Consider the following 27,245-nt stretch of genomic DNA (forward strand, 5'->3'; position numbering starts at 1 on the left):
GCATGCGAGCTTGATTTCAACATTTAAGAGAAGTTTTAATAGGTAGAGGTCCACAATCCCTTGTCCGAAATCCTTGGGGCCAGTTGCATTTCGGAATACAGAACTTTTGGATTTCAGAATCCCTCCTTATTGGTTCTGGGAACCCCACAAAAAGCACATATGCTCAAATCCCTTATTTAACCTGGCTCAGTGCAGGTGGACTTTAGGACCCGGCAGAGCTCCAGACCTACGCACATCCTCCCGTATACTTTGTTACCCATAGGTGTATCTGCAGCTCCTTTTGACATTTTCACAGTGAAATTAAACACAAAGTCAACAGTGAACGCAAAATATCAGCGAACAGCAAATGCACGTGTAACCAGTGCGAGCGCTGAGCCGCAACTGACGTCTGGCGGCCTCTGCTAGTGCTGCCACGTCACACCTGGGCTAGTCAGCTCTTCCACTGTTAGGGGGTTGTTCCAGACTCTTTCGATGACAGGAGGTTCTGAGAGATTCTACAGTCTGCAGCTCTTCTGTCATGCAGACTGGCATAGAAGGATCTGCAGATTCTTTAAGTTTTTATATGCAAGGATGCAACTGAGCCATCCCCTTTTGAAAAGCTATGCATCATCGAGCTTCCCCAGTGAGCCTCTTGGAGGATTAAGTTGGAGCACATCTCAACCTTCTCCACTGTGTGGATCTTAGATCTGAAGATGATCTTAGGGGATTCTAAAGCAAAGAGCTGGGCTTGTCAGCTCTTCACCTCACAGAGTTCCTTCCTCACCTCCACCCACTTCGATTGCAGAAGGAAAAGTTGCTGCAAGTCTGTCTGGAGTTGACACAATTCCCTCCGATTCTGCCTTGCTTCTGACCCTTTTGTGGACAAAAAAAAACTCCTTGGCCACTTCCCACCATTGCATAGGAGAATCAAAGAGGGATTTCACGGTTCTTCAATCTCCGTAATCCCTCCCTAGTTCTCCATGATCTCTGGGGTCAACAGATCGACATTCAACTTCCAAATCCCCCGCCTGCCTTCTGGTCTCCTGTAGGAGGCAGTGGACAGAGAATAATACTGAAGAGACAACGGTGAATCTGATCACTACTGGCTCCGCTAATTCTACATGAATCCCACCACATTCCAATTCTTCCAGGTACCTTTAATTGACAGCGACGAACTCTCGCGCACTTCATTGCGCAAAGATCACTTTAGACTTCCATGGGAAAGAGTAAACAGTCGACACCTCCCCGAAGTGCCGCCTGCTTACTCCTGTCCATAGATGCTGTCCCGCCGGATGAGTTCCTCCGGCATTTTGTGTATGTTACTTTGGATTTCCAGCCTCTGCAGATAGTCTCGTGCTTGTTAAACTTTCCATGACTCCATCGTCTCATGTGTGGTCAAGGAAGGATTAGTGCCGCATCGCCCAACTCGCTCGCGAACCGGCGGGGCTTCGAAAAATTTGATCTTCTTATATAGATCGTACAGCTTTGTTGGCAGCTAGGTGGAGCCTGCCTTAAATTCCGCCTTTCGTTTCAGGCGATTCAATTTCTTAAGAGAGTGACGGGAGAACCAGAGATACTAAATTCTGGAGATGCTGGAAATCCCGAGCAATACACACAAAATGCTGGAAGAACTAATTTCAATGATGAGAAACGATGTCGCTGAGTGAACAAAACCGTTCAGAAGTTTTTGCTGCAAAGTTTAACTTGTATTAACTTCCTGGCCTTTATCTCAAAGTGCAGACTGGTTAAGGACTGAAAATTCACATTGTCGGGTAAGTCCAGCACTTTGTATCACAAGAATTAACTGTTAACTTCCCCCAAACCATTCGCTTCGATAACATTGAATCGTGTTGCATGCGAAACGATTTAGTTGAAACGAATTAAACGAGGCGCCTGACAGTTTAAATGGAGATTGAAATTGTAAACTTTTGGAGGAAGAAGGGTCGGTGATCACGATTGAGTCTTCTTGTTCTTCATGTGCCTTGCGCGTATCGCCTTGGGCGATAACGGCTCTTCACCTCGAACGATCCCTCAGCGTCAATGATACCGCGCACATCTAGATCTGTTAGTTCTTTCACAGTGTCCATATATTTTCTCCCCCGCGTTTGCCCGGCATACGGCCTCGCATTTTATTTCTCCCTTTCTGATGTAATCGCCCAGGAAATTAAGTTTCCTCACATTTAATGATCTCATTAAAGATCTTTTTTATATGGGCACGTTGGAGAACTGTCTGAAAAATCAAGGTCCTATATCTATTCAATGTAACCAGTGAGACTCAGATTAATACAGAAAAAGCGACTATTCTTGGTATTAAGTCGTTGCAAACTCTTTAGCAACCCCGCCCCGCACTCCACCACCATGAAAACTCCCTCCCCTATCTTCAAGGCTGGTGAAGAAGTAGCAGATTGTTCACGCTCCTTGTCGTGTCATGCTAGAATTTTCCACAAGCATCCTCGATGGCATTTTAAAAATGTCACAAGAATGGATCCCCAAATCCATTGCTAATCCATGTCCGCACATTAATGTTGAGGGGCTGTTGCGGTTCCATTTAGAACTTAAAAGAATCAGAATCAGGTTTAACATCACCGACGTGTGCCGTGAAATTTGTTAAACTTCAGGGTGCGATTTCCCGCAACGGTACTCGAATGTGTTGCGGACAGTGATAACGATATTTTAACTTAAACCTGTAAATGGTGTGTTTTATGAAGTGTTGAATATCGGATAATAGTGTATTGCTGTCATAATGTAATCATTTGAACAAACCTTAACATATATGAAAAGAACGGCACTTAAGGTCACATTTTGAATCTGCCTCGATTCCTGTAGTAGATCAGATATCCCACCCTGCAAAAACTCATTTCAGGGAGGTAGTACCACCGCCCCACCCCCCCACAACTCCCTATCCTCCCCCTCCCCCCTCCCCCCCCCCACCCCCGTCGACCTCCAAGGGTGTATGTAATACTTTGTTTAGTATTATATTTTGTCTAATCTGTAAACCAAGCTGGGAATATGCAGAAAATGTGACATTAAAATATGTACTTATGTTATATTATCATGAAGTTTATTTTATTCTATTACAACTTTAAACAAGTCTACAGGGAGTTTGGCCTCATCATGTAGGACATCAATGGAGTAGCTCCTTAGCCTGATATTGTTCACTGTGGTCAGAGGTGGAGACCTGCGCAAGGAAGATATTAAAGTGCCACAGGGTGTGTGCCATCCCCAGTGGCACTATCTTCACCATGATGAGGTAAATCCCGGTGGCAATGTGAACCCAGGATAACCGGTCCCACATCTTGACTGCAGGAGGCTGCCAGTCCTTGGTTTGTTAAGGCCCGCCTATTGCGCACCCTCTACCAGTACATCACCAAGGCCTGGACTGATGAGAACATCCCACAGCAATGGAGAAATGCAAACATCGTTGTAATTTATAAGAACAAGGGTGACAAGGCTATCTGCGGCAATAGTAGGGGCATATCACTCCTTTCTGTTGCTGGAAAGGTCCTGGCTAAGGTGATGCTTCAGAGGCTCATCAGCAACATCATCGAGTCAATGCTGCCCGAATCGCAGTGCGGATTTAGGAAGAACAGGAGCACGATCGACATGATCTTCACAGCCCGGCAGCTTCAGGAAAAGTGCTGGGAGACCTGTTTATGGCCTTTGTTGACCTCTCCAAAGCATTCGACACTGTGCAAAGAGAGTTCTTATGGGATGTTATCCTCAGGTTTGGCTGTCCCAATAAATTTGTTAACATCCTCCGCCAGTTCCACGATGGGATGACTGTTCGGGTGACCATAAGAGGACAAGAGTCCGAGCCCTCCCTTGTACGCACAGGGGTGAGGTGGGGGTGTGTGCTTGCACCAGTGCTCTTTAACATCTTCCTCTTGTGTGTTACCAAGCTTCTCCACAACGAGATTGAAGACAGCAGTGGTGTGGCAGTGAATGTCAGATTAGATGGCAACCTCTTTAACATCAGGAGGCTCCACGCAACCACCAAACTCCATAGAGAGCGGGTCCTGGAGCTGCAGTATGCAGATGACTGCGCTCTTGTGGCCCATACTCCGGAGGATCTTCAGACTGTCCTGGCTGTGGCGGTGAGAGCGTACAGCAGGATGGGGCTGACCGTCAATACCACCAAGACAGAAGTGGTTTGCCAGTGGAGTACCAGTGTCCCACCCACCCTACCTGCCTTCACTGTTGGTGATGAAAAGATGTCAGCAGTGCCATCTTTCAAATATCTGGGGAGCATTCTCTCTGAGGATAGCGGCATTGACAATGACATCTAGAGCCACATTAAACAGGCACCAGCTGCCTTTGGGAGACCTCGGCGTAGAGTCTTTCAGAACGGGAGCCTTCGTCCCTCAACAAAGGTCTCTGTATACCAAGCGGTCTGTGTCACCACCCTCCTTTATGGCTGTGAAGCTTGGGTAACCTACAACCATCACATCAAGTCCTTGGAGCGTTTCCACATAAGCTGCCTTCTGCGCATCCTAGGAATTACTTAGCGTGAGCGGGTGCCTCACACTGAAATACTTGTAAAGACCAACTGCAGAAGTATTGAGGCCCTGATCACCCAGCGTCAGCTGCAGTGACTGGGGCATGTGATAAGGATGCCCCCATGTCGGCTACCCCACAGAGTGTTATATGGCCAGCTACATCATGGTCGACGTTCAGCTGGAGGGCTGAAGAAGTGCAATAAGGATCAGATGAAGAATGCTTTAAGGAAGTGCAAGATCAGACCTGAGGACCTGGAGGACGTTGCTGCTGACCGTAACACTTGGCGACAGCTGTGTAGGGATGGGGTTCCTATTCTGGAGATGGAAAGAACAACCAGAAGACAGCAGAAGAGAGCCAGGAGAAATGCAGCCATGGTTGCCATCACTACCACCACCACCACTACCACATATTCATGTCCCACCTGCAATAGAGCTTGTGGGTCCAGGATAGGACTGTATAGTCATCAAAAATCTCACCGTTAAAGGAGTGGACGTTGTCATCGGATTCCGATGGACAACCGAAGAAGAAGAAGCTCCTTAGCAGCTAGCCAGCTAATTTAAATAACATTAGCTACGGTAATGAACGAATGACACTTGTTAAACTCACCTCAGCATGTCTTTTACAGTCATTTAACCCACTATGGGCAATAGAAAAGTTACTGTTGCAAACAGTGTAGTGAGCAACACTGTCATTACTTTTGAGGTCGACTGTAAAACCCGCCCACAGAGAAAACTGATAGGACTACTTAGCACAATAAGAGACCAATCAGGATGCTCTCTCTTGCTCTCGCTCTCGCTCTTCCTCACCCTCTCCCCCTCAAAAAAATCGATTTCCGGGATATTGTATATAATTTGCAGGCATCAGGGAGCTGCTATCAATATGCAGGAGACTCCCAGAACTTCTGGGAGATGTGGGATGTCTGGTAGACCCAGTGATAAAATACTTGTAAAAAGGTGGATTGCATTTATAAAATGTTTCCTTGTAACATTGGGACTTCTCAAAATGTTTTGAGAGCTAATCCAGTCTTGTAAAACGCACAGAACAAAACAGCCAGTTTTAATCGCTACAAATTCAAGATTCAAGACGGTGGCGGGATAGCAGCAGCAGCGGCAGACGGAGGAGGCGGAGGTGGGAGAAACACAGCAGGAACTGTGAGAATGCGTCTCTTCCAAAGGAGGGTTGGACAAGATCTTAAGGACGAAAATGTGTTTCCTGTTATTTTTTCCCAGGAGCTCACCTTCGCCTGCGACGTCTGCTCGCAGCCCTTCGCCTCCGTGCCCGGGATCAGCAGCCACTGGCGCTGCCACTTCGAGCCCAGGCCCTGCTGCTCCATCCCCGGTGTCCTCGCCACAGTCGCCGGCTGCCGCAACACCCGGTCCGGAGCATGACACAGCAAAACACCCCAGGTCCAGCTGACCCGGCTGGTAGCACCTGGTAAGGGTCCCTTGCTCGGGGTTACGACCAATGGCCAATGGCGGACCCAGCAGGAGACTGGTGGGGAAGGCGGCAGAGCTACGACCTTAGAGGACAATGGTTGCTTTGCAAGCAGATGATCTACCAAGAAGAGAGTTGGTGATCTCTTTAAACTCATCCGGCAGAAGGCAAAGGCAAACCGCTGCTGTGACCTGCCAAGTACATGATTTCTTAATATGTCAGTCTTAATAAAGGATCAAAACAACAACGTTAACGACAAGTGTCGGGACAGAGCAGCACGGAGGGAAATCGTCCGCCAACTGGAAATTCCAGATGCAACCTAGCGACGACGACGGCGACAAATTCAAGAAGTTGTCAGAATAATGACTGAATGCACGCTGTGTTTTACATGTGGGTCCAAAGATAAAGGTTGCTCAGAACGAGAGAACTCCCCTGTTCTTTGTAGAGACGTGCCGTGGAATGGTGTACATAAATTCAAGCTATCTGTGGTGAGATTGGATTAACATTCATTCTGAAAACTGCCACCTCCAATTAATTATGTGTTCAGAGTGAACTAAAACAACACTCTTTAACTGGGAAGATCTGCTGAATGCTGAATCAGTCAAAAAATAAAAGAGCAAGTTTGCAAAAAAATTATTTCCATAGGGCCCTTTGTAGGCAGTTGTTGATGACGTTCAAATTCAGGGTAAATTTACTATCAAAGTATAGTAAGTATATGTCACTATATACTACCCTGAGATTCAGCTTATTGCTAGCATTCACAGTAGAACAAAGAAATACAATAGAAAAACTTCACACAAAGACTGACCAACGTGCAAAAGAAGAGAAATTGTTCAAATAAGTAAATAAATAATGCCAACGACATGAGTTGTGGAGTACCTGAAAGTGATTCCATAGGTTGTTGAATCAGTTCAGAGTTGTGGTGAATGAAGCTATCCACGCTGGTTCAGGAGCCTGATGGTTGAAGGGTAATAACTGTTCCTGAACTCAGTGGTGTGGGACCTATGATTCCTATACCTGCTTCGTGATGGCAGCAGTGGGAAGAGAGCATTGCCTGGATGGTGGGGGTTCTTGATGATGCATGCCGGTTTCTTGTGGTAGTGCTCCTTGTAGATGTGCTCAGTAACAGGTAGGGCTTTGACTGTGATGTACTGAGCCTTTCTGTTCCTGGGAATTGGTGTTTCCATAACAAGCTGTGATACAACTTGTCAGGATACTCTCTGCTGTGCATCTATAGAAGTTTGTCAAAGTTTTAGATCTGTGCAAACATCTAAGAAAGTAGTGGTGCTGGTGTTGCTTCTTTGTAATGGTGTTTGCAATGTTCCCAGAAAAATTCCATGATGTGCTAGCACCAAGGAATTTAAAGTTACTGACCCCTTCCAACTCTGATCCCATGTTGCGGATTGAATTGTGAGCATCTGGTTTCCTTCTCCTGTAGTCAACAATCAGCTCTTTGGTTTTGCTGACGTTGACTGGGAGGTTGTTGCTGTGGAACTGATCAATCAGTTTTTCAATCTCTCGCCAACATACTGAAACATCACCACCCTTGATTTGATCAAGAATAGTGTTATCATCAGCAAACTAAAATATAGCATTGTACCTATCCTCGCAGTCACATGCATGAAGAGAGTAGAGCAGAGGGCTAAGCACACCGATATTGGCTTTGGTCTAATGAATACATAATATATAATTTTTCTTCATGGCCTAATGAATACATAATATATAATTTTTCTTCATGGCACAGTTCTGCAATGACGGCAACAGGATGTGTAAATGCAGAAGTGAAAATCAAAAGATCTCAGATGCTGAAAATCTAAATGCAAAATGGAAAATGCTGAAAAGGCAGCCTAGATCGAATGGACAGCCAGAGACCTTTTCCCAAGGACGGAAGTGGCTAATAGAAGGGGGGATAATTTTAAGGTGATAGGAGGAAAGTGAAAGGGTGGATGGCGGATGAAATTTTTTACACGTAGCATGTTGGGAACATCCCGCTAGGGGTGGTGGTAGAGGCAGATACATTAGTGGTATTTAAAAAACACTTAGACGATAGAAAAATAAAGGGCTAGTAGGCGTAAATGGTTAAATTGATCATAGGGTAGTTTATAATGTTGGCATAACATCATGAGCTGAAAGGCCTGTACAATGCTGCAGTGTTCTATAAGAATAGATCCTCAAATCTATGGCTAATATATGTCCAGACATTGGTGTTAAAGGGTTGGTGCAGTTAGACTTAAAACTTAAAGGTGGCACTTGAGGCCTTGTTTTAGATCCGTAGCCTCATGATTTTCCCAAGGGTTTCAGCAATCAATCCAGTCGTTGTAAAATGTACAGTACAATGGAGCCAATTTGCATCACAGCAAACTCACATAATAACTGAATAAATATTCAGTTTTACATGTACAATTTTGTTTATTAGTGTTGTCACATGTGCCAAGATTCTAGAATTGCATACCGTCCATACTGATCAATTTATGCAATGGCACATTGAGATTGTATAAGGCTAAACAGGAACAGTGCAGACTAAAGTGTTATAGAGAAAGTGCAGTGCACATACCCGGTAAGGTGCAAGGTCACAACGGGGTAGACTGTATGTCAAGAGTCTATTTTATCATACCTAGGGAAACGCTAAGCAGTCTTACAACAGTAGGATAGAAGCTGTCCTTGAACCTGGTGCTGTATGCTTTCAGGCTTTTGTATTTTCTACATGAGGGGTTAGACAGGGTATGGCAGAAGAGAGGATGACTGGGATCTTTGATAGTATTGGCTGCTTCACTGATGCACTGAGAAGCACACTCGAGAGTCATGGAGGGGAACAACAACACACACAAAATGCTGGTGGAACACAGCAGGCCAGGCAGCATCTATAGGAGAAGCACTGTCGACATTTCGGGCCGAGACCCCTCGTCATGGAGGGGAGTTTGGTTTCTATGATGTGTTGAGCTATATACACAACTCTCTGCTGTTTCTTGAGGTCATGGGCAGAGCAGTTGCTGTACCAAGCCATGAGGCATCTGGATTGATGGTGCATCAATGAAAATGGGTGAGGGTCAAAGCGAACATGTCAAGTTTTTTTAGCTTCTTGAGGAAGTAGAGGTGCTGGCGAGCTTTCAAGCATTAAGGATCAACCTTACTCACCATACACATTTACACGTATTAGAAATTTGCTGTGGTGTGTTGGTGCTACATGCAGCAAAAAGCAACTGTGCAACAGTTATAAAGAATAAAGCATTATATAAAAGTATATAAAAGGTCCTGCAAAGTGAGTTCAGGTTGTTCGATGCTAACACGAAGGACAGGACCTCCAGGGTTGTGATGTCAGGATTGCTACCCAGGACATGATCGTCCTACTCCTCACTAGGCCAGGAGTAGGACGATCATGTAGTTTAACATGCGGCTAAGGAGATGGTGCAGGAGGGAGGGCTTCAGCGTTTTGGACCATTGGGCTCTCTACCTCGGAAAGTGATGTGTTTTCATGCATGCATAATAAAGAATTTCAGTCCTTAGAGGTGCACCCGGACCGAAAGTTACGATGGTGAACTGGTGGCATGTGCACTGGGTTGAGCAGCAGTTCAGTAATAAAATGTTCCTATGTAAACCCACACCAAGTTTGGCTTTATTAAGACCAGAAATAGTTTAACACATGACTAAGGAGATGGTGCAGGAGGGAGGGCTTCAGATGTTTGGATTATTGGGCTCTCTTGAGAAGGTGGGACCTGCATAGAAGGTACCGTTTGCACCTGAACTGGAGGGGGACTAATATCCTAGCAGGAAGATTTTCTAGTGCTGCACGGGGAGTGGGGGTTTAAACTAGAGTTGTGGAGAGATCCGAACCAGAACGACGGAACAGATAGTGGAGTGTTGTGGAGAAAGATGTCGTTAAGCCTACCTACAAAGTCAGGAATCAAAAGGTTGAGAATGGTGGGACTAATATTCTGAGCCGTGAACATTTCAATGCAAGGGGTATTGTAGGAATGGTTGTTGATCTTAGGGCATAGTTCAGCATGTGGAATTGTGAATCATAGTCATTAGTGAGAATTGGTTGCAGGAGGGGCAGGACTGACAGCTCAGTGTTTCAGAGTTCAGTTGTTTTAGATGACGACAGAGTTAGAGGAATTAAAGCGGGAGGAGTGGAATTACTAGTCAGGGAACACATCACAGCAGTGTTCAGACAGGACAGACTGGAGAGCTCATCAAGTGAGGCTTTATAGGTAGAGCTGATGAAGCAGAAAAGGTTAATGAGATTATGTTATAGACTACCCAACAGTTTCTGGGATTTAGAGGGGAACATTTGTAGAGAGACGGCAGACTATTGCAAGAAACATAAGGTTGTGATAGTAGGTGACTTTAACTTTCCATTTATTGACTAGGACTCCCATAATGTAAAAGGACCAGATGGGGAAGAGTTTGTCAAGTGTGTGATGAAGGTTTCATTAATCAGTGCATCGAAGCCCCAACTGGAGAGAGAGTGTGATTCTAGATCTATTAGGAAATGAGTCAGGGCAGGTGACAGAACATGGTGTAGGGGAACACTTTGCATTTAGTTATGGCAATGCAACAGTTTCAGGGTTGAGATTCTTATTTAGAGAAAGGCCAATTTTGATGATATCAGAAAAGATATGACAAGTGTGGATTGGGAAAGGTTGTTTTGTGGCAAAGGTGTGCTTGGTAAATCGGAGGCCTTCAAAAGTGAAATGTAGAGAGTACAGGGTTTCTATGTTCCTGTCAGAATAAAAGCTAAGGATGACAGGTTTAGGGAACATTGATTTTTGTGTGATACTGAGGCTCTGGTTAAGAAAAAGAAGGGTGTGCATGTCAGGTACAGGCAGGTAGGAACACATGAGGTGCTTATGGAGAATAAGAAATGCAAGAGAACACTTCAGAAAGAAATCAGGAAGTTTAAAAGAAGGCAGGAGTTTGCCTCAGCAGAGAAGCAGAAAAAAGAAATGGAGGAGACTTGTATTGATTTTTTTCAATCAGTATTGAATTAGGCGATGGACACAGAGTTTATAGAAGTGAGGCAATGCAGCAGTGAGGTCATGGACTGTATACATATTACAGAAGTGGAGGCGTTGTGTGTTTTCAGGTAAATTAGGGTGGATAAATCCCTAGGGCCTGACGAGGTGTTCCCTTGGACCCTCTGGACGGTGAATGTAAAAATTGCAGGTGCTTACTCAGAAGTACAGGTGTCCCCCTCTTTACAAATGTTTGCTTTACGCCACTTTGCTTTTACAAAAGACCTACATTAGTGACCTGTTTTCGCATTACAAAGAGGATTTTCGCTCTTACGAAAATTTTTCCCATATAAATTAATGGTTCTTCGCTTTACGTCATTTTGGTTTAAAAAAGGTTTCATAGGAACACTCTACCTTTGTAAAGGGGGGAACACCTGTATATAAATCATGTTATTCCGTTTTTTTAAGAATGGTTCTAAGAATAAGACAGGAAATTATAGGCCGGTCAGCTTGACATCAGCAGTGGAAAAGCTATTGGAAAGTATTCTTAGGGACCAAATATATAAGTCTTTGGATTGACAGGGACTGATTAGAAATTGTTTTATGCATGGTAAGTCGTGTCTAACCAATCACGTAGATTTTCTCGAGGAAGTTACCAGGAAAGTTGGTGAAGGGAAGGCAGTGGATGTTGTCTATAGGGATTTTGGCAAGGTCTTCAAAAGGTCCTGCATGGGAGATGGGTCAAGAAGGTTCAGTCGCTTGGCATTCAAGTTGAGGTAGAAGCTTTGTGGGAGAAGCCAGAGAGTGGCTCTGACAGAGGGACCTGGGTGGGAATATTGATCCATAATTCCTTGTAATTGTTTGTAAATCTGTAATTCACGTGTAGATAGAGTCATAAGGAAAGCTTTTGGCACATTGGTCGTCGTAAATAAATGTGTTGAGTACAAAAGTTGGGATCCAAAGTTGAAATCACAGAAGAATCTGGTGAGGCCTAATTTGGAGTATTGTGTGCAATTTTGGTCACCTACCTCCAAGAAAGGTGTAAATAAATTGAAAGAAGCAGACAGAATTTACAAGAATGCTACCATGACTTGAGGATCTGACTTATATGGAAAGGTTGAATAGGTTAATATTTAATTCCCTAAAACGTAGAAGATTGAAGGAACCTAAATGTAGAAGATTGATAGAGGTATACAAAGTTTTGAGAGATGTAGATAGGTAACTACAAGCAGGCTTTTTTCACTGAGGTCTGGTGAGACTATAACTGGAGGTCATGGGTTAAGGGTGAAAGTGAAATGTTTAAAGGGAACACGAGGGGAAACCTTTCCATTCAGAGTGAAGGACTGTGATTTGCATTCTCTGAAGAAGGGTCTTTGACCTGAAACAGTAACTCTGTTTCCGTAATCGCTAGCTGTGCTGCTGAGTCATAATCATGGAGCAGTGTAACAGAGAACAGGCCCTTCAGTCCACAAGATCCATGCTGACCTTCCTGCCCAACACTTAGTTATTATTTCAGATCTGCAGTTTTCTTTTTATTTTCTCCAGTTTAACCTTTGCCAGTGAGAATTCTTATGAATTTCTTTGGCGTTTTGAGAAGGAACTCCTAATGCAAATGAGATGAGACATAACAAATTTCCAGTAAACCAGCATGACAGTCTTTTGTTCAGTTCATTCCAATGCCCAGTAGAAGTAGTTTTTAGTAAGGCCAGGCACTTGGAGTTCTGGCTTTCTTTTTTGTGATAAATATATTTGATGTCATCTTTTTTAATAGTCTTGTTATACGTTTGTAATTTTATGTTTAACTTGCTTTCCCCTTGAGTGATTTATCAATTAATATTTTACTTGCTATGTACATATTAATTTCATGCCTTCAAATTAAATAACTCAAATGAATTAACGTGATCTTAAAATTAAGCTTTTTTGTGATTTTATTCTGGTGAATCAGTATTTGTATTTCTCTGAAATGCTTTGGCTAGGACTGAATATAATGGTATCTAACCAGAACTTGAAATGATTTATATATTGTTTTAGAACATTGTAAAAGATTCAAAGAGTCAAAGTACATTTATTAGCGAAGTACATATGCAGAACACAGCCCCGAGATTCATCTTTGCACAGGGTAGCCACAAAACAAAGATTATCATGGAAAATATCAAACTCCTCCAACTCACAAACAAAAACAATACCAATTGCCCAAATAGCAAAAAAAAAGATCAAAAAGCACAGAATATAAAAGACAAAATCAGAAGAGTCCTGGCATATTCAGTTCAGCCTGGTGCTGTCGTTTGTTATCGGCAGGTGGTCCTGATCAAAATTGCCCTAAAAAGCAACAAAAAAAGGAGAGACCAGAAACCAGAAACACATCTTGAACTACAGAGAAGTGATTACAGAGTCCAGTCGGCAAAGCACATTGATTAAACTTTGACCAAAGCCCAGGACTCCGGCACAATTCCCCGGCAGCATCGACTGAGAGGCAGAGAGATAGACCATTCAACCACAGGGAACCTGCTCTGGGAGCAGTGGATGAAAGGGAAAGAGAGTCCATCATACGCAGACACGTTATTCTGGCAGCAGCGAGCAAGAAGCTGGTAGATAGTGCTTAAGAGCTGCTTGTCTTCTGCTCTCGGCTCAATGATTTCAATCTTCCTCGATGCTTTCTTTGGTGAGATCAGTGAGAAATGGAGTCATTCATGGGCCCATATCCCATCTCCGGACTTCCTGGCCTTGAGGCCTCACGCTTTGCTTGAAACCTCATGAAACACTGTTGGAGACAGCAAAGTGCCATCTCATTCAATCAGCCCAAAAACACAACAACAAAATATAGATCACAGGCTCCAACAGCAGTAGAATCACAATTGAGAGAAAAAGAAGACATAAATCAAAGAAGTAGTTTATTGTACCATCTGGCAGACGTTGCATTGTTCTCTGTGCCATCTTCTTCGGGAAGAAAGGTTTCTTCCAGTAGCATGATTTGTCTTAAGAAGGAAGGTTGGACAAGCTAAGCTTGATACATTGGAGTTGGAAGAATGAGGTAGACAACAAAACAAAGTCCAAGGTATCACAATGGATCCTGGTCAGGATGCTTTGTGGAAGAATAGAGAAAGATGGCCCACTGTGTAAAAATAAAAGTAAATTAGTAAATAGGTTTATTATTGCCACATGTACTGAGGCACAGTAAAAATCTTGGTTTCCATACAGATCAGTTCATTACATCAGTACGGAAGCATAGTACAAGGGTAAAGCAATATTAGAATATTGTGCGGAATATGGTGTTACAGTTACTGAAAAAGTACAGCACAGGTGGACAGTAAGACCATTGACTTTAAAATTATACTGTATTGCAGTTATTCTTTTATTAAATGTATGATAAGATGGACTCATGACCTCACATTCTACCTTGTGATGACATTACAACTTACTGTTTAACTGTTTTGCACCTTCACTGTAACTGTAACACTTTCTGCACGGTGAATGTTCTACTTTTTACCACCTCAGTGCACCTTCGCACAGAATTGATCAGTTTGAACATGATGCAATACCTGATTTTCACTGTACCTTGGCACAAGTTGCAACAATAAACTAATTCAGCAATTTACCAAAAAGATTTACCTTTGGCCATTAGGCTCTATAATGAGTCAACCTATAGCCGGGGAAGTGATGACTCCCTCCTGTTAGACTGTCTGAGCTAACTTATTTTTTATTCTTTTTTACTTCTAATATTTGTATAATTGTTCATGTGATGCTACTGAGACACAGTAATTTCCTTTGAGATCAATAAAGTATCTGTCTATCTATCTTGTCTAGCCCTTCCTGTCTATATTCATAACATATCAGTAAACCTCTCATGCCCATCAACATTTTAATAACTTCCTTCTCCCTGGCTCCAACTACATCATGGACATCAAATCTTTATAGGCCTCCATTTCTTATCAGGAAGGTTTCTAGTCTCTCCCTAGAACAAAGTCCCAACCTCTTCCTGTCAATTACTGCTCTCATTTGGCTCGCTTGTCTTCTTACCTCAACAACTTCTCTCTTAATTGCTCCTAGTTCATCAAATCAGAAGTGTAGATTACACCTTTCTTTTTATCAGTTACATGGAACAGTCTTTGACCCAAGCATCCTGTACCACACCTCCCCAAATAGTTCTGTACCGTTGCTGCACTCTGAACTACTGCACAAGTCATCAATCTTCAAAGTCAGTCAAAGTTGAGCTTTTTCTCATGTCTGCGCAGGTGCAATGAACAACGTATTTGTGGCAGCATGACAGCGCATAGCGTCATATAAGCAGTATTCACAAAGAAAAACAGAAATATTCTGCAACACACACAAAACGCTGGTGGAACACTGCAGGCCAGGCAGCATCTATAGGAGAAGCACTGTCGACGTTTCGGGCCGAGACCCTTCGTCAGGACTAACTGAAAGGAGAAATACTAAGAGAATTGAAAGTAGTGGGGGGAGGGGGAAACTGTGAAATGATAGGAGAAGACCAGAGGGGGTGGGATGAAGCTAAGAGCTGGAAAGGTGATTGGTGAAAGTGATGGAGCTGGAGAAGGGAAAGGATCATGGGACAGGAGGCCTCGGGAGAAAGAAAGGGGGAGGGGGAGGGGAAGCACCAAAGGGAGATGGAGAACAGGGTGATGGGCAGAGAGAGAAAAAAAAAACAAACAACTAAATATGGCAGGGATGGGGTAAGAAGGGGAGGAGGGGCATTAACGGAAGTTAGAGAAGTCAATGTTCATGCCATCAGGTTGGAGGCTACCCAGATGGTATATAAGGTGTTGTTCCTCCAACCTGAGTGTGGATTCATCTTGACAGTAGAGGAGGCCATGGATAGACATATCAGAATGGGAATGGGACATGGAATTAAAATGTGTGGCCACTGGGAGATCCTGCTTTCTCTGGCGGACTGAGCGTAGGTGTTCAGCCAAACGGTCTCCCAGTCTGCGACGGGTCTCACCAATATATAAAAGACCACACCGAGAGCACCGGAAGCAGTATACCACACCAGTCGACTCACAGGTGAAGTATCGCCTCACCTGGAAGGACTGTCTGGGGCCCTGAATGGTGGTGAGGGAGGAAGTGTAAGGGCAGGTGTAGCACTTGTTCCGTTTACAAGGATAAGTGCCAGGAGGGAGATCGGTGTTGAGGGATGGGGGGAATAAGTAGACAAGGGAGTTGTGTAGGGAGCAATCCCTGCGGAAAGCAGGAGAGGAGGGGGAAGGAAAGATGTGCTTGGTAGTGGGATCCCGTTGGAGGTGGCGGAAGTTACGGAGAATTATACGTTGGACCTGGAGGCTGGTGGGGTGGTAGGTGAGGACAAGGGGAACCCTAACCCGAGTGGGGTGGCGGGCGGATGGGGTGAGGGCAGATGTGCGGGAAATGGGAGAGATGCGTTTGAGAGCAGAGTTGATGGTGGAAGAAGGGAAGCCCCTTTGTTTAAAAAAGGAAGACATCTCCTTCGTCCTGGAATGAAAAGCCTCATCCTGAGAGCAGATGCAGCGGAGATGGAGGAATTGTGAGAAGGGGATAGCATTTTTGCGAGAGACAGGGTGGGAAGTGGAATAGTCCAGGTAGCTGTGAGAGTCTGTAGGCTTATAGTAGATATCAGTAGATAAGCCATCTCCAGAGATGGAGACAGAAAGATCAAGAAAGTGGAGGGAGGTGTCGGAAATGGACCAGGTTAATTTGAGGGCAGGGTGAAAGTTGGAGGCAAAGTTAATGAAGTTAATGAGCTCAGCACGCGTGCAGGAGGTAGCGCCAATGCAGTCGTCGATGTAGCGAAGGAAAAAAGGGGGATGGATACCCGTATAGACCTGGAACATGGACTGTTCCACAAAGCCAACAAAAGGGCAGGCATAACTGGGACCCATACGGGTGCCCATGGCTACACCCTTGGTTTGGAGGAAGTGGGAGGAGCCAAAGGAGAAATTATTGAGAGTAAGAACTAATTCCACTAGATGGAGGAGAGTGGTGATAGAGGGGAATTGGTTAGGTCTAGAATCCAAAAAGAACCGAAGAGCTTTGAGACCGTCCGGGTGGGGGATGGAGGTATATAGGGACTGGACGTCCATGGTGAAAATAAGACGGTGGGGGCCAGGGAACTTAAAATCATTGAAAAATTCAAAGCATGAGAAGTGTCACGAACATAGGTGGGAAGAGATTGAACAAGGGTTGACAAGGTATGCAGAAATGAGTTTGGTGGGGCAGGAGCAAGCTGAGACAATAGGTCTACCTGGACAGGCAGGTTTGTGGATCTTTGGTAGGAAGTAGAAACGGGAAGTGCGGGGTGTGGGAACTATGAGGTTGGTGGCAGTGAATGGGAGATCCCCAGAGCTGATATTCATCAATATGAATATGGCGTGTAAATATGATAAGAAATATTCTGCAAATTATATGCAAATTTACAAGAGAGAACACCGAACTAAACAAGCAGCACACACAAAATGCTGGAGGAACTCAACAGGCCAGGCAGCATCTATGGAAAAAAGTGCATTTGATTTTTCGGTCCAAAACCATTCGGCAGGACTGCTGAGTTCCTCCAGCGTTTTGTGTGATCTGCTCAGATTTCCAGCATCTGCAAATTTTCTCTTGTTTTTGACAGAACAAAACATAAGTGCATTTTAGTGCAAAGTGTTCCAAGTGTTACTGAAGTTTATTGGTTACATTTGTGTGGGTTTGTTCAATAACCAGATGGTTGAAGGGAAGGAGCTGTTCTTGAACCTGGTGGTGTTGGATTTCCTGTATGTATTGCCTGATAATAACTGAGAAGATGACGTGGGCTGAATGGCGGTGCTTTTCCATTGCAGATTTTCTCTTTCTGCGTCAGCACCTCCTGTAGATACTGCTGGTCATAGGGAGGAGGAATGTGCCTGGAAACTATTGGACTGAGTCTACTACTCCCTGTAGCTTCTTACATTCCTGCACATTTGAATTGTCATACCACACCATGATACTCCCAAAACCACAAGTGTAAATATTTGTTAGACAGCTTGGTGACAAATTGAGCCTCCTTAACCTCCTAAGTAAGGCACAATTTCCTTGTGGTTCCATTGATTGTATCACCTTTGCTGCTAGCCTCTGCACATGTCTATATCTCTACAGATTCTTCTTGAGTCACTGAGCTCTAGTAGATTATTTTTAACTCCTGAGTAAATCAACATTCAATCCCTAAAACATAGTATAAATGGGAATGGAGGAGTTGTTTGGAAGCTCGAAATTGTGAATGGCACTACGTACTTCAAGACAAGTAGTCTTTGTTGCTGAACAGGGTAGCCATCCCAGCTGCCTGTTATAGGGCCATAACTAAAATATCACAAGTTGAATGACTGCAGGCAGGGGTTATACAGTTTTAATAGGCAGTAGCTGGTCTATCAATTACCACAGATTATTGTAGAATATTGAATATTGGAGGTAATAAAATGACAAAACTTAGCAGTTCCTGTAGTCTGGCTTTTAACAGTGCCTTGCCACTCATGTTCAGCACTCTCTTATTTAAAAGCTTGAGGCACTGGTATGATGTAAACCTCAGTGATACATATCAAGTGAATCTGCTGAGAGAAGAAATCATCAGAAGGCATTGATTGCTGCCAGGAAACCTCAAGCTCTGCTGCCTTCAGTTTGGATTGCTTCCTTGGGTGTTGTGGCCACTGACTCTGTATGAAGTCCCCATCACTCCTGTTGAAAAAGCTGGAGAGGACAGTTAGGTCCTCCATTAAGAAGTAGGTGGGCCTGCCAAGATCCTTAAGTAGCATCTCCCTGTATGGCAAAGGAACTCAGGAGTTGCCTATTATGGGGCTGACTGCAGAGTTCAGAAGTGCCAAGGTGAGGCTTGAGATGACTCTCTGAGAATCTCGCGACAGTGTTGTCCAGGATACTTCACCCAGGACCTTACCAGGTAGAAAGTGGTGTCCAGCACAGTCAGTAAAACAGGCAAAGGGAACACTTGGGTTTGCAGACAAGATGGGCCAGGTGCAATCTGGAAGAGGCTCGAATAAACCCATTTAGCAAAGGGTGACAACACAAAAGCAAAGGCGAGCTACAGTGGTGGAGGAAGTACAGTCACAGGAGGAGCAGATGAGGTATGCAAGGGCAGTGCCTCAGACAAAACAGAGACAGTGGACAAGGTGGGAAGGCTCAGAGAAAAGGAAATTCAGCTGGAGAAACATGGGCAAAGGAAGGAAGAAAGACTAGCTTCCTTACAAGAGCTGTTTATGATGTTCTCCCAACTCTCAAAAATCTGAACCAGTGGCTCGGTGAAGACCCAGCTTGTTCGCTCTGTGAACAAGCAAACCTTAAGCACATCCTCTCATCTTGCAGAGTAAGCATCACTCAAGAAAGATACACATGGAAGCACAACCAGGTCCTCAGATGTTTGACATCCATTGTGGAGAAGCAAAGGCTGAATACCCACTCTAAGTCCCATGTGACGGGAAGAACCACCATCCCCTTCGTCTGACAAATGCCACTCTCAGTAACATGGTTGGTGTCAGGCATACTGGAGCCAGCTCATGACTGGAACATGGCTGTCAATGTTGACAAAAGGCTAATATTTCCCCCGGAGATAGCCACTACTAGTATTTCAGAGCTTATGGTGCTCTGGGAAGATGCCGTCTGTGAGGTGTATGAGCGGAAACGTGTAAGATCTGCTGAGCCACAGATGTTAGCAGCGTAGATGGAAAGTGCAGAGAGGTTGGCTGCTGAGGATTTGTGGCTAATTCCATCGTCAGATTGCTGAAGGGATTGGGAGTCCGAGGCCAGGGGTAGCAGCAAGCTATAAAAGCACTCCCGAAGGTAGCCGAGTGAAGCAGCCCTTTTCTCACTGTTACCATCAGGAAGGAGGTACAGAAGCCTGAAGGCACGCACTCAACGATTCAGGAACGGCTTCTTCTTCTCTGCCATCTGATTCCAAAATAGACATTGAACACTTGGACACTACCTCACTTTTTTAACATATATATTATTTCTGTTTTTGCACGATTTTTAATCTATTCAATATACATATACTCTAATGGATTTACTAATTTATTATTATTATTATTATTTTATTTTGTTTTTTTTCTTCTATATCATGTATTGCATTGATCTGTTGCTGCTAAGTTAACAAATTTCCTGATTATGGATAATAAATCAGATAATAAACCTGATTCTGATTCTGATTATGGATGAAGATTGAAGGCAGTTGGGCTCTAAAATGACCCATGGGTGACCAGATGTGAAGGGAGGTGCAGCTGGGTCGCCGGGTGGCAGTGCTGAGCCCTCTGGAGATGTAGTGGACTTAAATTGGCAAAACATCTAAGGGGGGGTGCCCACCTGATGACCCGGGGAAGCATCTGCCACCCACCAAGCCCCACCTCAAAATCTCTATGATATGACCTGAGTTAGGACCTGCTTATCAAAGGGATTGAAACATCTAGTCCTATAAGCTTGAACTGACTTCATCCACACTTATCCTGTGCAGATCTTCAAGCAGGAATTTTGTAACAGAAACCTGCTCCAAACTGGTTGATGAGGCACAATGTTCCATTTGCAAGTAGTTTCACAGACTGAGAGTGAATAATTGTTGCCCATAGGAATACCAAGAAATATTTAACATTCTGTGAACAAATTTAAAAACATATTTAACAGGCTGTTAAAATGTCATTACACTATCAAAAAATCTTATAAGATTTTTTCTATATGTCTTAGTTAAATAAAAACAGAATAAGACACTCAGTAGACACTTTATTAAGTACATCTGTACACCGATGCGTTAATACAAATATCTAATCAGCCAATCATGAGGCAGCAACACAAAGCATAAACGCAATAAGACAAGGTCAAGGGCTCAGCTGTTGTTCAGACCAAACATCAAAATAGGGAAGAAATGTGATCTGAGTGACTTTGACCTTGGAATGATTGTTGATGCCAGATGGGGTGGTTTGAGTATCTCAGAAACTGCTGATCTCCTGGGATTTCCACACACAACAGTCTCTAGAGCTTACAGAGAATGTGCAGATAATATAAAGCATCCAGTGAGTGGCAATTCTGTGGGTGAAAATGCCTGGTTAATGAGAGGGGTCAGAGGAAACTGACTAAATTGTTTCCAGCTGACAACAGTTCAAGCAGGCACTCATTACATCGTCAGTGTGCAAAAGAGCATTTCTGAATGCACAATACATCAGATTTGAAGGGAATGGGCTACAGCAGTAGAAGACCGTGAACATGCATTCAGTCAACACACACAAAATGCTGGAGGAATTCAGCAGGCCAGGCAGCATCTATGGAAAATACTCTTGTTTGTGATTGGGCATACATTTAGTGCCACTTTATTAGGTACAGGAGGTACCTAATACAGTGATCACTGAGGACATATATATGTACTCACTTAGTGAATGAAAATTACTTGAAACCATTCTCTTTTGCTCTCCGTTTAAATGAACAAAGACCCCAGAATCAAATCATGCAGATTGAATGGGCAGGTTTTCCAACGTAAATTGCAGAAACGTTGTTATAAACAACATTGCTCAACAACTTGCATGCTTTGATATGCAAGTGCTGGATGTCTCAAGAAAGTCCAATTTAATTTTTATTTTAATTGGATTATTTGACATCCCACCCTTTAATTAGTCCAGGAGAGAGGTACCAAATGCTGGATCATTGAATGTCAAGTCCAGAAGTTTGGGTAATTTTTTTTCAGTTATTGTTCTGATCACTACTTTTACTGAGCAAAGATTGGAATTGACAGGCATAATTTAGTTGCATTAAGAGGCAAGAACAAATACAGCACGCAATTTATTTTGTGGAGTTTCGTGTTGTATCACTGGAATGCCACTGAACTTCCTGATCGGTCTTCTAGTTAAGCAGTCCCTTTGGATCAAGGATGTCTTGCTTCTACTTTTATGGGTTCTGGGATGGCCATTCAGGTCAATATAAGTGCTGCAATCCCTTCCACAGATGGAACAAATAAATAATTTGTAAGGTGATGCACTACTTCTGCCACTTGTTCAGGGTTTATTCATGCTTCTAGATTTTGGCCTTGAAGTTCTCAAAACCATCCCAAAAACTGTATTTCCACCAGGCCAGAGGAGTCCAGAGCAGAGGGTCCCAGCAGTCGGGAATCTTCAACGCCTTCTCTTCTGCACATTCTTGAATCTTTTTCTCCTTGCAACTGCTAAACGTCTCCCATGGCAGAGACTGGTGAACTCTGATGTTGTAAGCAAACTACATGTCCTGGCCAGTGTCACTGACTGACTCTAAAAAATACGTCTTTGCCAATATCTGACCCTTAGTAAATGATTTTAAGATACAATTGGGTCAATGTCACCTTGGGTGTTTGGTTGAACTTGCTGGATGTAGACAAATTTGCAATGGTGATTACACTTCAGACACACTCGCTTAGCATCATTGTTGTATTCCAAAGTCACTGCAAAATGTTTCCTTTATTTCTTCCTCCCTTCCTTCCTCCCTCAGTCCGTCCCTTCCTTTCATCCATCTATCAAACGATTAAAGAGGCTTCTTATAAAGGTAATGAAGTCCTTTTGAGTGACTTTAATCTTCATATAGAGGCATAAAACAATTTGGCAAAGGTGGTCTGAAAGATAAAGACAAATTTGTTATCATGTATGCATGTATACACAGCTGCAATGAAAATATTGCAGATGACTCTCAAAATGAAACTGCCTGAGATGCTTTTATCTACTTTTTGAAATTGACATAAAATTCTTTGAAGTTTCAGTAATCTACTTAAGCATATTAGGCATGACATTGCTTATTTGTCAGAATTATTTGCAACATTTAATGAAATCAATCTTCAATTGCAAGGAAATGATGTGAATTTTAAAATCAAATCAGTCACCTTCACATCTCTATCCAAGTTAACCCTATTTAAGTGCAACATTGGCCATCGTGACCTGTTCCAGTTTCTGAGCCTCTCTGAGTTGAAAGAGAAAGAAAGAATAGCAGATGATGATCTTCAAGTATGTAGTGCCCATATGGGTGAGCCACATAAAGTCATGTCAGAGAGATTTCAGGATTTTCCCTTGATTCTAATTCCAGATTGAGTGTAAAATCCATTGCCAAACACTTGTAATGAGGTATTAACAGAAATGATGGAGGAAGAACTGATCTCACTATTAAATGATTTTGAGTTGAAGCCGAGATTCAAAAAATCAGCCTGTGTTGAAAAGCTGATGTCACTACACCAAGCCCATCGATCTCATTGAAAGGAGAAATAGCAATGAAATAGTGAATAACCGGACTACTAATGTATGGTTTAAAATCGTTGATGAAAATTGTTATTGCTATAATTAAATAAATGTAATCCTCTCACCAGGCTCATATATAAACTTGGCTCACTAATTAACTCTGCCAGCAGCCTTGTGACTCCATAGTGAGAAGGCCACCTTCCATAAATAGTATATGTCCAGGGCTGGTACGATTTGGGGTTCAACCAAACAAGAACATCATGATGTTTCCTGTAAAGAAACATCCATTTGAGCAAATGCTGTGTAAATGCTGCCCATACACAATTGTTGGTGGGCTAGAAATAACAAATTCTACAACACGTAAAATTATAAAGAAAGCATATTTACAAATTGAATTGAATTGAGTTGACTTTATTACTTACATCCTTAACATACATGAGGAGTAAAAATCTTTACATTGTGTCTCCATCTAAATGTGCAATGTGCAATTTATAGTAATTTGTAATAAATAGTATGTACAACAGGACAGTCAATGTAACACAGAAATACAGTTGTGTCAGCATGAATTAATCAGTCTGATGGCCTGGTGGAAAAAGCTGTGTCTGTTGGTTCTGGCTTTTATGCTGCAGTACCGTTTCCTGGATGGTAGCAGCAGGAACAATTTGTGGTTGGGGTGACTCAGATCCCCAATGATCCTCCTGGCCCTTTTTACACACCTGTCTTTGTAAATGTCCTGAATAGTGGGAAGTTCACATCTACAGATGATCTGGGCTGTCCACACCACTCTCTGCAGAGTCCTGTGATTAAGGGAAGTACAGTTCCCACACCATGCAGTGATGCAGCCAGTCAGGATGCTTTCAATTGTGCCCCTATAAAAACTTCTTAGAATTTGGGGACCCATACCAAACTTATTCAACCATCTGAGGTGAAAGAGGCAATGTTATGCTTTTTTTTTTAACCACACAGCTGGTTTGTACAGACCACATGAGATCACTGGTGATGTGTATGCTGAGGAACTTAAAGCTGTTCACCCTCTCAACCCCAGATCCATTGATGTCAATAGGAGCTAGCCGGTCTCCATTCCTCCTGTAGTCCACAACCAGTTTCTTTGTTTTTGTGATTTTGAGGGAGAGGTTGTTTTCTTGACACCACTGTGTCATGGTGATGACTTCCTCTCTGTAGGCTGCCTTGTTATTATTTGAGATTAGGCTAATCAATCATTGTCAGCAAATTTACTTAGCAAATTAAATCTGTGGGTGGAGACACAGTCAAGGGTATACAGAGAGTAAAGGAGGGGGCTTAGGACATAGTCCTGAGGGGCACATGTGCTGAGGGGCAGAGGAGGGAGCCCACTCTTACCACCTGCCAGTGATCTGACAGAAAGTCCAAGATCCGGCTACACAAGGCTGGGTGAAGGCCAAGGTCTCTGAGCTTCTTGTCAAGCCTGGAGGGAATTATGGTGTTGGATGCTGAACTGTAGTCCAAGGACAGTATTTTCATATAAGCATCCTTCTTCTCCAGATGTGTAAGGACGGTGTTTAGAGCAGTGGCTATTGTGTCATTAGTTGATCGATTGTGTTGGTAGGTGAACTGTAGTAGGTCCAGTGTGGGTGGTAGCATGCTGCAGATGTAGTCCTTGACCAGCCTCTCAAAGCATTTGCTTATTATTGAGGTGAGTGCGACAGGACGCCAGTCGTTCAGACATGTTACCTTGGTCTTTTTAGGTACAGAAACAATGGTGGATGTTTTGAAGCAGGGGGGCACTCTACAGTGGGAGAGGGAGAGATTAAAAATGCCTTTTAATACACCAGCCAGATGTGCTGCGCACATCCTGAGTACCCACCCTGGGATGCTGTCCGATCCCGCAGCCTTACAGCTGTCCAGTTGATGGAAACACCTGTGTAATTCAGTCTCAAAGATGACCAAGGTGCAGGTTGCTTCAGCGGCTCTGCGTTGGTGGCATCGAACCGAGCGTAAAAAAGATTTAGCTCATCTGGGAGAGAGGCAGTGATGTTGGCAGCACCACTGTGCTTAGCTTTGAAGTCTGCGATGGTGTTCAGACCTTGCCATAAGGTGCATGTGTTGTGGGTGTAGAATTGTGTCTGGATCTTGTCCCTGTGTTGGTGATTCTCTGCCTTGATGACTGTGTGCAGATTGTAGCTGCATTTCTTGAACTGCTGATGATTACCGGCAGTGTAGGCTCTGTTGTGTGATAAGTTCTGTTCACACGGAACTGTTGATCCAGGGTTGCTGGTTTGGACAGACCCTGACCAATTTCTGGAGGACAACATCCAAGATACACTTCCGGATGAAGCTCGTGACCCCTTCCTTGAACTCGGAGACATCCTCATCATGAAAGACATTCCAGTTGATATTATGAAAGCAGTCCTGTAGCATTGGTGGGACCAACAGTGGACAGTTTTAACTATGGCCACTTCTTGTTTCAGCTTCTGCCTGTATGTTGGTAGAAGCAAGATGGAGGAGTGATCTGACTTTCCAAACGGTAGGTGGAGGAGGCTTTGTTAACATTGTGGAAGGGAGAGTAGCAGTGGTTGAGTATGTGCTCATCTGGATGTGTTGACAGAACTTCGGAGAGACTTTAGACAGTGATGCTCTATTAAAGTTTCCAGCGATGACGAAGGCAGCCTCTGGGTGTGCAGTCACAACACGGTCCAAATGTCAACTTTATCAAACAGTTAACAGGAAAAAGAAAAGAAAGAGAAAGTAACAGACTCATTGCAGTTAAACCAGTCCAATCTGCATATTACCATTGGAACTCGTACTGGAGTAATCTTTTATTCACACGCTGGACCCACAATCTGCGTGAAAGCACACGCCACATTCCGAACTTCCTTTGAAATGTATCTCAAACAAACTGGCTCTCCCTCAGAAGTATTGACCCTTCCTCCACGGAATCTGTACAAAGCACTTCATGCAACGGGGATTTTACTTCCAACGGTGTTCTGTGGCACCTTCCCCTCTGTCCTGCTCTGCAGCTCCTGCTAAAAAGCCTCAAATCTGACTAGTGTCCCTCAGAAAACTTTCTCTGCTTTGCTCTCTCTAGAATTTTCTCCTGATCCCACCATCCTGATTGGCTGATGCAACATTCCTAAGTGAAACAATGTGGCATCTTATCTCTAGCCAGAACCAAAACTTTCTATCAGCAGGACACACTGCTTTTGCAGAAAACTGCTGAAGTGAGATACCTAGAGCATAGCAATAGAAATCTAGAGATCTTAGCCAGGGCATTATATAAAGATGTCCATGGGAGCCATGACAACAGCCTCTCATTTAACATCAGCAAAACCAAAGAGATGATTATAGACAACAGGATAAAGAAGCTGAAGATCCATGAGTCTGTCCTCATTAGGGGAACAATAGATGAAAAGTTTTAAATTCCTTGCTCTCAACATATCTGAGGCTCTATTTTGGACCAGCACAAAGTATCATCACAAACAAGGCACAATAGTGCCACTACTTTCTTAAGAGTTTGCATAGATTTGGCAAGTCATCAAAAACTTTGGCAAACTTCTATGGATGCATGGTGGAGAGTATTACAACTGTTTACATCACAGCCTGGTTTGGAAACACCATTGCCCAGGAATGAAAAAGGCCGAGGATCATGGTGGTTACAGCACGGTCCATCGCATCCAAAGTCCTTCCCACCACTGAGAAAATTTAAATGGAAGACTGCCACAAGAAAGCAGCATCTATCATCAAAGACCTTATCCATCCAGGCCATGCTGTCTCTTTGCTATTACCATCGGGCAGGAGAGACAGATACTTTGGCTCCACACGATAATTTGTGCAGCTGATCACTTACGTACTCAGGAACAATTATTAACCTACAACCATCAGGCTCCTGAACCAGCATAGATAACTTCATTCACTATTATGAACTGATTCTAAAACCTACAGACTCACTTTCAAGGACATTACAACTCATGTTTCCAGTAGTTTTATTTGCACAGTTTGCCTTCTGTATATTGGTGTTTGTCAATAACTTGTCTGTTTAATAATATTTTTGTAAAATTCTATTGTATTTCTTTTTCCTGCAAATGCCTGAAAGAAAAAATTTTTAATGTGGTATATGGTATCATATGCATACTTGGTAATAAATTTACTTTGAACTTTGAACCAATTCCATCGTGCTCCTGGCTTGTACCACATACGTAATGAAAAGACCCTGTGTCTGGAGGGT

General features: G+C 43.4%; 1 protein-coding gene across 3 annotated transcripts in view; it reads left to right on the forward strand.

Moving 5' to 3' along the window:
• The first annotated feature begins 1,036 nt into the window (after positions 1 to 1,036).
• The window catches only part of LOC140729096 (CMP-N-acetylneuraminate-beta-galactosamide-alpha-2,3-sialyltransferase 1-like), a 63,068-nt gene continuing 36,859 nt past the window's right edge, over positions 1,037 to 27,245 (forward strand). The window contains exon 1 of one of the 3 annotated variants that reach the window (XM_073048483.1): positions 1,037 to 1,130. The gene's annotated coding sequence lies outside the window, so the exon portion shown is untranslated. Of the gene's footprint in view, positions 1,131 to 1,232; positions 1,752 to 27,245 lie in introns of those variants that run through there. The other 2 variants (XM_073048493.1, XM_073048473.1) reach the window with 2 other exon arrangements.

This window comes from Hemitrygon akajei, chromosome 1 (genome assembly GCF_048418815.1).
Source record: "Hemitrygon akajei chromosome 1, sHemAka1.3, whole genome shotgun sequence".
In the NCBI taxonomy this organism is placed as follows: Eukaryota; Metazoa; Chordata; class Chondrichthyes; order Myliobatiformes; family Dasyatidae; genus Hemitrygon; species Hemitrygon akajei.